This window comes from Chiloscyllium plagiosum, chromosome 6 (assembly GCF_004010195.1).
Source record: "Chiloscyllium plagiosum isolate BGI_BamShark_2017 chromosome 6, ASM401019v2, whole genome shotgun sequence".
Taxonomy (NCBI): domain Eukaryota; kingdom Metazoa; phylum Chordata; class Chondrichthyes; order Orectolobiformes; family Hemiscylliidae; genus Chiloscyllium; species Chiloscyllium plagiosum.
Window position 1 is genome coordinate 106,377,202 of NC_057715.1, and position 9,810 is coordinate 106,387,011.

Sequence of the window (9,810 nt, forward strand, 5' to 3'; positions counted from 1 at the left end):
TTGCTTACTCTATGCTACTTTCTCCCCACCCCCCCCCTCCTCTCTCCTCTCGCTTATCTCTTCAGGCTCACTGCCTTTATTCCTGATGAAGGGCTTTTGCCCGAAACGTCGATTTCAAAGCTCCTTGGATGCTGCCTGAACTGCTGTGCTCTTCCAGCACCATTAATCCAGAAAGGTCTGTTTCCATGCTGTACATCTTTATGATTCTAAGTGCTAATGTTAAACTGAGATTGTGTAGTGAGATTTTTATCAATCAAACTTTTTTGTAATAAATGAATGAAGGTGGCTAAGTGGAGAAAGTTCACAGATCAACTGTGATCACATTAAAAGGTGGAACAGGCTTGGGGACTCAAGGACAGTTAGAATGGTGGACGGCATGGTGGCACAGTGGTTAGCACTGCTGCCTCACAGCGCCAGAGACCCGGGTTCAATTCCCGACTCAGGCGACTGACTGTGTGGAGTTTGCACATTCTCCCCGTGTCGCGTGGGTTTCCTCCGGGTGCTCCGGTTTCCTCCCACAGTCCAAAGATGTGCAGTTCAGGTGAATTGGCCATGCTAAATTGCCTGTAGTGTTAGGTAAAGGGGTAAATGTACGGGAATGGGTGGGTTACGCTTCGGCGGGTCGGTGTGGACTTGTTGGGCCGAAGGGCCTGTTTCCACACTGTAAGTAATCTAATCTAATCTAAAAAAGGACAGTTAGAATGGTACGTTAGAAATGTTGGATATGGAAGACTGGCTAATCTTCTCTCCCATAATTACTGGAAATAAATGGTGCCTCAACAAATAACCCATCGCATCCAATGAATGAATAAATAAAATATTCACACATCTGCAATTATATGTCAGAAGCAAATAAGGAATAATGTTGGTCAAGTATAGGTTATGTCATTCAGGTGCCATCTTGAGATTACATAAAAAATATAGGAACTTACTTCTGCAAATGAGGATTGGTGCTAAATCAAAAGGATTCTGCCTAATACCTCAGAAATCCCACATTGATCTCCACGGAAAATGTCTCTGATCAGAGGACAGCTGGGATACAAGATCAGGTGGGGTTTATTGGCAATCACAAATAGGCTTACACATTAGCCACCAGTTTTGTGAATTATCTAAGAAATCCTAGTACCTGTGAAACTGACATGAGGAAATCAGTACCTTTAGAAGAGGAGGAAGGCTTTGACATATCACCATCTTTCTCCCTTTACGATGATACTTCTACCCTGCCTTAATGACCAAGCGTTTGCTCTTACACTTGCTTATGCCAATTTTTGTCTGATAATATTTCTTTGAATTGCAAACAATATGCAAGTAATGTTGGGAATAGTCAGGAGGAAAATTTGCTGCAGTGTTTCAGCAGCAGATCGCTGAGATTATTGTGATTAAACCTTCCCTGCAGTTCTGGGGATTTGTCCGACATTTTGTGCAAAGACAGTTACTGGATTCTTACAGTGTCATGTACTTTGCACTGTCATATATTGACAAGGAGCAAACAGAAGTTAGAATTAACTGACTGAGTTAGTTCGGCCTAATGCTACGTCCTAGAGTTCAATGATTTGATGATTGTGTTTTAGCAACTCCATAGTGTTAGGAAATCCAAACTTAGATCTTGTTTGTCTTTATCAAAACTTAAAGACACCAACATGAAAAATGCAGGATTGTGCAGTCAATTTGTGCATTGACCACTTCTGAGCCATGTTGTCATCGTGATATTGATTAGCAAATTGGCAGAATCATTTCAATGTTCTTTCATGCAGGTTTAGGAGTTTACTGAAGGATGTCACAGCAAACTTTGTGTGCCACAGATGTTCTAGTCTCGATGCCAAACTTTCAAAACAAATATTGATGAAATGTGAAAGCTAAATTGGTGTACTCCTTTGCAGGAATTTTTCAATTCTAATTATAATTTTAATTCAATTCGAATTGTAGTAGCTTCTGCTAAAATTCTTATTTTGTAACTTATGCATGCAGTTCTCTTCTGTCAGGAGACAATAATGTCAAAGTTGAGTACCCTACAATCTATAGAGTTGACAGTGACTGTGTTATCAGCAAGTGCGTGTAGAACATAGGAGTTAGGAGTGGGAGTAGGCAATTCAGCCCTTTGAGCCCATTTAACATAATCATGGCTGGTCTGAACCACCTGATGAAGGAGCATCGCTCCGAAAGGCTCGTGCTTCCAATTAAACCTGTTGGACTATAACCTGGTGTCGTGCGATTTTTAACTTTGTACACCACAGACCACCACTGGCATCTCCAAATCGATCTTTGGTTCTCAACTCCACTTTCTAGCCTGCTCCCCATAACTCTTTATCCCACTTTTCGTCAGAAACATAACTATATTTTTCTGAACATGTTGATTAATTCTGCCTCTACTGCGCTCTGGGGCAGTGAGTTCCACAGATTCACATCCCTCTGAGAGAAGTAGTTTCTCCTCATCTCAATTTTGAACTTCCCTTCCCTCTAAATCGCTGACCTTTTGTTCGAGACTATTCCACAAGGGGGAGCATCTGTGCAACATCCAGTTTACTAAAGATCCCCTTTAGTATTTTACAGAGGAGCCTCGATTATCTGAAGGACGCAGGCAGTATTTCGTTCGGTTAATCAAATTCTAGTTAATTGAATGCCGGATAACATGGGTTTAGCTGAGCATCGGTACCTTGCGATCTTACCTTATATAATGATCACAAAATTTCTTTTATAATCCTGTCCTTTTACAATAAATGCTGAAAATGTGTTGCTGGAAAAGCGCAGCAGGTCAGGCAGCATCCAAGGAGCAGGAGAATCGACGTTTCAGCCATGAGCCCTTCTTCAGGAAAGCTGAAGAAGGGCTCATGCCCGAAATGTCGATTCTCCTGCTCCTTGGATGCTGCCTGACCTGCTGCGCTTTTCCAGCAACACATTTTCAGCTCTGATCTCCAGCATCTGCAGTCCTCACTTTCTCCTCCTTTTACAATAAATGCCAGGATTTCATTTGCCTTCTTGTTATTTGCTCACCTGTACACCCACTTTTTGCAATTCACACACAAAGGCACCCAGATCCCTCTGTACCAATGCTCTTTGAATTTGCTTCCCATTGAGATAATAACTTGCCTTTTTATTTTTGTAGTCAAAATAGATAACCCTGCTCTTATCTATATTAAACACCATCTGCTAGATCCTGCCCCATTCTCCTGACCTTAAAATATCCACTGTAAATGCTTCATCATAGAATCCCTACAGTGCAGAAGCAGGCCATTCAACCCATCGAGTCCACACCGAGCCTCTGAAGAGCATCCTGCCCAGCTTCACACCACGCATCACAGCCTGTTTTCCCATCTATTTCTACATCATGTGTGAACAGTCTTTGTTTGCAGATCATTTATATAGGTTGTAAATGGTTGAGCCGAGACTGAAACCTGCAGCAACCCACTTTTTACGGTTCACCGTCCAGAGAAGGATACCCTTACCTTGACCCACTGTTTTCTGTCATTCAGCTAATCCTCTATCCAAGACAGTACTCTACCCCTAACCCCCAGCATTTAACCTTCTGGATCCATTTTTTATGCAACACCTTGTCAATGCCTTCTGGAAGTCAAGATATACAACATCCACTAGATCCTCATTATCCACCATGCTGGTTACATCCTCAAAGAACCCCAGGAAGCTTGACAAGCATGACTTGCCCTTCATGAAACTGTGCTGACACTGCTGAGTTGAGCTTTGTTTTTCTAAGTGTTCAGTTATCTCCTCATTTAATTTTGACTCCAGCAACTTCCCACTACAGAGATCAAACTAGCTGGTCTATAATTCCTCGTTTTTAGCCTAACTCCATTTTGATTTAGGATTTAGCCCATTTCCAATCCACTGGAACCTTTCTAGAATGCAGGGAATTTTGAAATATATGATTTAATTTAATTTGAGTTGATTTATCATCATCATATGTACCTAGTACAGTGACAAGTTTTGTTTTGCATGTAGTACAGGCAGATCATACCATACAAAGTGCATAAGGATAATAGATCACTGCAAAGAATACAATATTACAGCTGCAGAGAAGGTTCGAAAAGACCAAGATCAACATTAAATTTGAAATTTGAGAACGTGCATTCAGAAGTCCAATAATAGCAGGGAAGAAGCCATTCTTGAATCTGTTCATGCGTGTACACAAACTTCAATATCTTCTGTCTGACAGAAGAGGATGGAAAAGAGTATAACTGGGGGAGGAGGGGGTCTTTGATTATGTTGGTTGCTTTGTCGAAGCAGCGGGAAGTATAGATGATGTCAATGAAGCTTGGTTTTTGTAATGGACTGGGCTGTGTACGCAACGTTTTGTAGTTTCTTGTGGCGTAGCAGTTACCATACCACACTGTGATGCATCCAGATAGAATGCTTTCTGTGGTACATCTATAAAAATTGGTAACAGTCCTTGCAGACATGCCAAAATTCATTAGCCTCCTGAGGAAATAGAGACCTAGTTGTGTTTCTTGACTAATGTATCCACTATTTCTGCTGCCTCCTCTTCACCTGCAACCATCAGGCACTGGGGACTTATCTGTCTTATGATTCACACTACTTGTATGAACTTTTGATCTCTCTGCTATAAATTCTGCGTAGATTTGCCTCCCTGCACTTCACCTGACCAAGGGGCAGTGCTCCAAAAGTTTATAATTTCAAATAAAACTAGTCTATAATCTAGTGTTGTCTAATTTTTTATTTTGTCCACCCCTGTCCAACACTAACAGCTCCACATCATGTCTTTAATCTCATCAGTTTACTTAATGCCTTCTCCCCAGACATAGTAATTTCACCAAGTTCCTCTGTAGCAACTGCAATTTTTTTGAGAAAAATAAATCATCTTCCAATGTAAAACAAAGACAAAGACAAAATATTGTTTTAGTGCCTCTGCCATTTGAGTTTCCCACTATTATCTCGCTGCTTTCATCATCTAAAGGGCTGACATTTACTTTCACCATTCTCAACTTTTTTAATATACTTCTAGAAGCTTTTGGTATCTGTGCTTATGTTTGCTGATAGTTTCTTTCCATAGTTCATCTTAGCTCTTTTGATTATATTTCTCGCAATGTTTTGTTGATGTTTAAAGTTCTCACAGTGCTCCAGAGTGTCACTAACCTTTGCAGTATGATATGCCCTAGTTTTTGCCTTTATGTGTATGTTTCAGTGACTGGGTCAACGTGTGTGTGTGTGTGTGTGTGTGCTAGTGTCTGTTTCATTTTCTATGTGTGCGCATTAGTGTCAATGCCAGCATCAGTGATAATGTCATGAAATATGTTAAAAACCATGTTACCACAAAATGTCCAGTCATCCTGGGAATGATGCTGCACCCAGCATACAGAGCTCAGGTTTCAAACTTTGCCGATCTCACACTCTGGCTGACTTATCCTTAAACCTCTCTGCCTCTTTTCCCTCCATTTAGATGCTCTATGAAACAAATCTGTTTGACAAGCTTTGGGTCACTTAGCAATAATATGCCCTAATGTGACTCAGTGTTAAATGCTGCTTGATAATTCCTGCATGAACTGTACTACCTGAAATACCAATTAATATTGTTGAAGGAGAAGGCAGAGGGAAGTGAAGAATACCACAGAATGAATATAATAAAAGCATTGAATCCAATGAAGTTGTAGGAGGGAGGAGGACTATGATGAAAGTGCACTAACTGAGCTGCAATGACTAGCATACATGTTACTGACAGGATGTCAGACATACAGCAAGCTGGGCAGTAGGTCCTGCATGGGCTGCAACACCAGAAGGAAGAGGCAAACCTTGTCATAGCAACATCCTGCTGCATTTGTATGGAGCCAAAAGAGGAGCTTTTTTGCTACTTCTGGTTCTACATAAATGAAATGCAATAAATATTTTCCTAGTTTGTTGTGGACACCCACTTGTAATACCTTTAACAACTGTGGACTAAGCAATTAAAATTCCAGAACAATTGGGCAATTGTTTGTGTGTATGTGTGTGTGTGTGGTAGCTGCCAGATTAACATGAAATGTCAGGAACTGTGTCCTCAAATTTATCCTTCCATTGACCATTCATCCATGAGAAAGATGCAAGAATGTAGAATTTCTATGTCTTTGACACCAGTTGATTGACTGTCATGTTGGATCAAATAATGTTATGATCATTGGATATGAAGTTAGTGGAATATAACAAATGACACTCCATTAGCAAGACATTGTACCTCTGTTGTGATTGGAATGAATTTGGCCAGCTGGATCCATTGAATATGAGGTCCTTGATTGGCTGCAAAACTGGGCTAAGCATGGAATCCTGGCTGACAGATATAAACAGGAGTCTCAGAGAGTCTCCTCACTCTGAGGACTGGATCTCAAGCTAGGTGGTCAGAGTCCACGCACTGTCTCGTGTAAATAAAAGGTGACTTAGTGACGGAATACCAGGCACTGTGAAGTTATTTCAACTTCACACTCAAAAGTCAAGGCTTTTGTAGAAATCAATTAGGATGCCATTCACATAAATTAGGATGAAGGTAAATTATTTGGGGAAAAAGAGAAAGAACTCTATTGAGCTCTAACTGTGATTGTTGTGGCAAATTCTGATAGTCTGATTTTCTGATAGTTATATTGGAAATGCAAAATGGAAAGGTTTTCCACACCCTAACTTTCTCGACAGGAGAAAACAGTTTGTCCAAAGAATAAATGACTCTCCTTATGGTTCAACACATTTCACCACAGAGTAGTTGAGCATTACAAATAGATATTATCATGTCAAGATTAGAGTGGTGCTGGAAAAGCACAGCAGGTCAGGCAGTATCTGAGGAGCAGGAAAGTCGATATTTCGGGCAAAAGCCCTTCGTCAGGAATTGCCCGAAACATTGATTCTCCTGCTCCTCGGATGCTGCCTGACCTGCTGTGCTTTTCCAGCACCACTCTAATCTTGACTCTAATCTCCAGCATCTGCAATACCCACTTCCGCCTAGTAGATATTATCATGACCAGATCATGGGTAATGTTCTTTAATTTGTTGTGGTTCCAGGCATGATACATTGGAACAGAAGCAGGCCATTCAGCCCCTCAAACTTGTTCCTCCAGTCAATGAGCTAATGGTTGATCTATGACCTAATTTAAATACTTGTGAGTTTTGACAAGATTTGGAGTTCAGGTTGAGGTTCTGGATGTAGGTTTGCTCGCTGAGCTGGAAGGTTCATTTCTATTAAATACATTTAGTACTTCCATTAAGTAGCCTATATCATTTAACATCTTCACTTAAAGAAAATCGCTCAGATTTAAAATTAACAATTGATCCCGCATCTGTTATCATTTTGTGGAAGCTGAATCCAAGTCTCTACCATCCTCTATGTGTAGAGGTGCATCCAATCAACTTTCTTGAATAGGTTGGCCCTAATTCTCAGACTATGCCCCCTGGTTCTAGAATGCCTAACTAGTGGAAACTGATTATCTTTGTCTACCCTGTATTTTTATGTTCATATCTTGAAGACATTGATCAGATCATTCCTTAATCTTCTAAATCTAGAGAAAAAAGGCCTAATTTGTATAATCTCTCCTCATAACCCCTGAAGTCCAATATAATTGTTGTAATGATTTGGAGTTGCCGATGTTGGACTGGGGTGTACAAAGTTAAAAATCACACAAACCAGGTTATAGTCCAAACAGGTTTAATTGGAAGCATACTAGCTTTCAGAGCACCGCTCCTTCATCAGGTAGTTGTACTCCCTCTAAGGCCAATGTATCCTTCTTAGGGTGTTGTGCCCAAATCTGCTCACAGTACTCCAAGTGTGATCTAACAGGGTTTTATACAACTGCAACATAACTGCTGCATCCTTGAACTCCAGTCCCCTAGATATAAGATACCTCACACTGTAAAGCTGCTGAGGGCTGAACTGGCTCCTCTTGCTTATTCATCCACCCACTGAGTTGTTTGTAATATTTTTAATTTGAAAAGGATCCCTTTCTCCCAAATCCAAATGGACTTGCGTTTCAAAAGGGCGGTACAGTGGCACAGTGGTTAGCACTGCTGCCTCACAGCGCCAGAGACCGGGGTTCAATTCCCGCCTCAGACGACTGACTGTGTGGAGTTTGCACATTCTCCCCGTGTCTGCGTGGGTTTCCTCCAGGTGCTCCGGTTTCCTCCTACAGTCCAAAAAAAAAATGTGCAGCTTAGGTGAATTGGCCATGCTAAATTGTCCGTGGTGTTAGGCAAAGAGGTAAATGTAGGGGATTGGGTCTTGGGTGGGTCGCGCTTTGACGGGTCGGTGTGGACTTGTTGGGCCGAAGGGCCTGTTTCCACACTGTAAGTAATCTAATCTAAAAGGAGGCAATTTTACGAGGCTCGCTTGAATTAACAAAAAGGGTGAGTTTAATAGTTAAGTAAACACATGAAGGAATAGTAACAAAACACCTGTAATCATATGAGATGTACAAGGTATTTCCAAAAATATTAAAGGTAACAAAGATGTACTTAGTATGAAATGTTTACAAAGAGCTGATATTTGAAAACTGCGGCTGTTGTAATGCAGGTTATCATTGGTTGACATCGGTTGAGCAGTTGTTTCTTGAGATGCTTGATTTTGAAGGATTTTGTCTTTACCTGCAACACAAGGGTAACTAGGTTATGGTTCTTCAACAACCTTCACAATGACGTTAACCCACGATGGGATGCATAAAAGTGTTTCGTCCCACTAGTGCACTCCAGTAGATTGAAATTAGCTTTGATTCCCTGTCCACGTGTTTTCATGGAGGTTGAAAGACACATGTCTGCAAGAGGTGGCTTTTTGCTGAGTGGCAAAGGATAGTCAGTTCTCCTGTTGTCATTTTTTTTGTTCAATGTCTGTCTGTTTGAAATTTCCCTGGCACTTTACACCAGTGTTATTCCATTGGTTTTGAGCAAGCAGACAGGACTTTGCCAGACAGTCGCTGAATTTAATTCCACAGTTTTTCTGCAACAGTCATCCTTTGGAAAACAACGTGTTTAAAGCACTGAAAGTAACATTATCTATGAAAAATTTTGGATTATCCATCATCATTACAGCTAACTCCCTTATTTAACTCTATTTAGTTAATTTTGTTAACTTTGGCAATAGAATGTTACTTATTGCATGGAGTGACTGTGTTAAGCACATATAAATCAACAATGGTTCTCATCTTTCAGTACTTCATTATCCTTGCAAAATAAATACATGTTCTATGAACTGTGGAACATTTGATAGCCAGCTGGTGAAGAAAGACAGGAGATTTATTCACAGATAACGGGTATATATCTTCTACCTGGGTTGGTGTTTCTTTAAAGTAAGCCAAATTAAACTTTGTGAAGCTAAATTTAAAAATACCATCCTCTTCATGGGCACTGTAACAAAATTCAATTGTTCAAAGGAAATATAATATTAGTGTCTCTTAACTTGTGCTTAAGTAACCACCCATTCAACGCCATGTCCTTAACCTGAATTAACTTGACAATCAGGCACTTTGTCCTTTGTAATCATTAAAAACACAGAAAAAGAGAACACACACCAGATCATCAACGCCACATTCACAGGAATCCGATTCACCAGAGAGGAAGAAAAGGACAACCAACTCCCATTCCGCGACGTGATGGTACAGAGAACACCTAATGGAGAATTCACCACAAAGGTATACAGGAAAGCCACACACACAGACCAAGTCCTGAACTACGAAAGCAACCACTCCAATACACACAAAAGAAGTTGCACCAAGACACTGTTCAAAAGGGCCACAACACACTGCAGTACACCAGAACTGCAAAAAGAGGAAGAAGAACACCTATACAATGTATCCCCAAAAACGGATACCCCGCAATTTCATCAACAGATGCCTAAGG

General features: G+C 40.7%; 1 long non-coding RNA gene across 1 annotated transcript; it reads right to left on the reverse strand.

The window, feature by feature from the left end:
• Positions 1–8,308: 8,308 nt before the first annotated feature.
• LOC122551173 lies at positions 8,309–9,514 on the reverse strand. The gene is made up of 2 exons (XR_006312043.1): positions 9,483–9,514; positions 8,309–8,562 (listed from the first exon to the last, which is right to left on the reverse strand). It is a non-coding gene; the product is annotated as an uncharacterized LOC122551173 (long non-coding RNA).
• Positions 9,515–9,810: the final 296 nt, after the last annotated feature.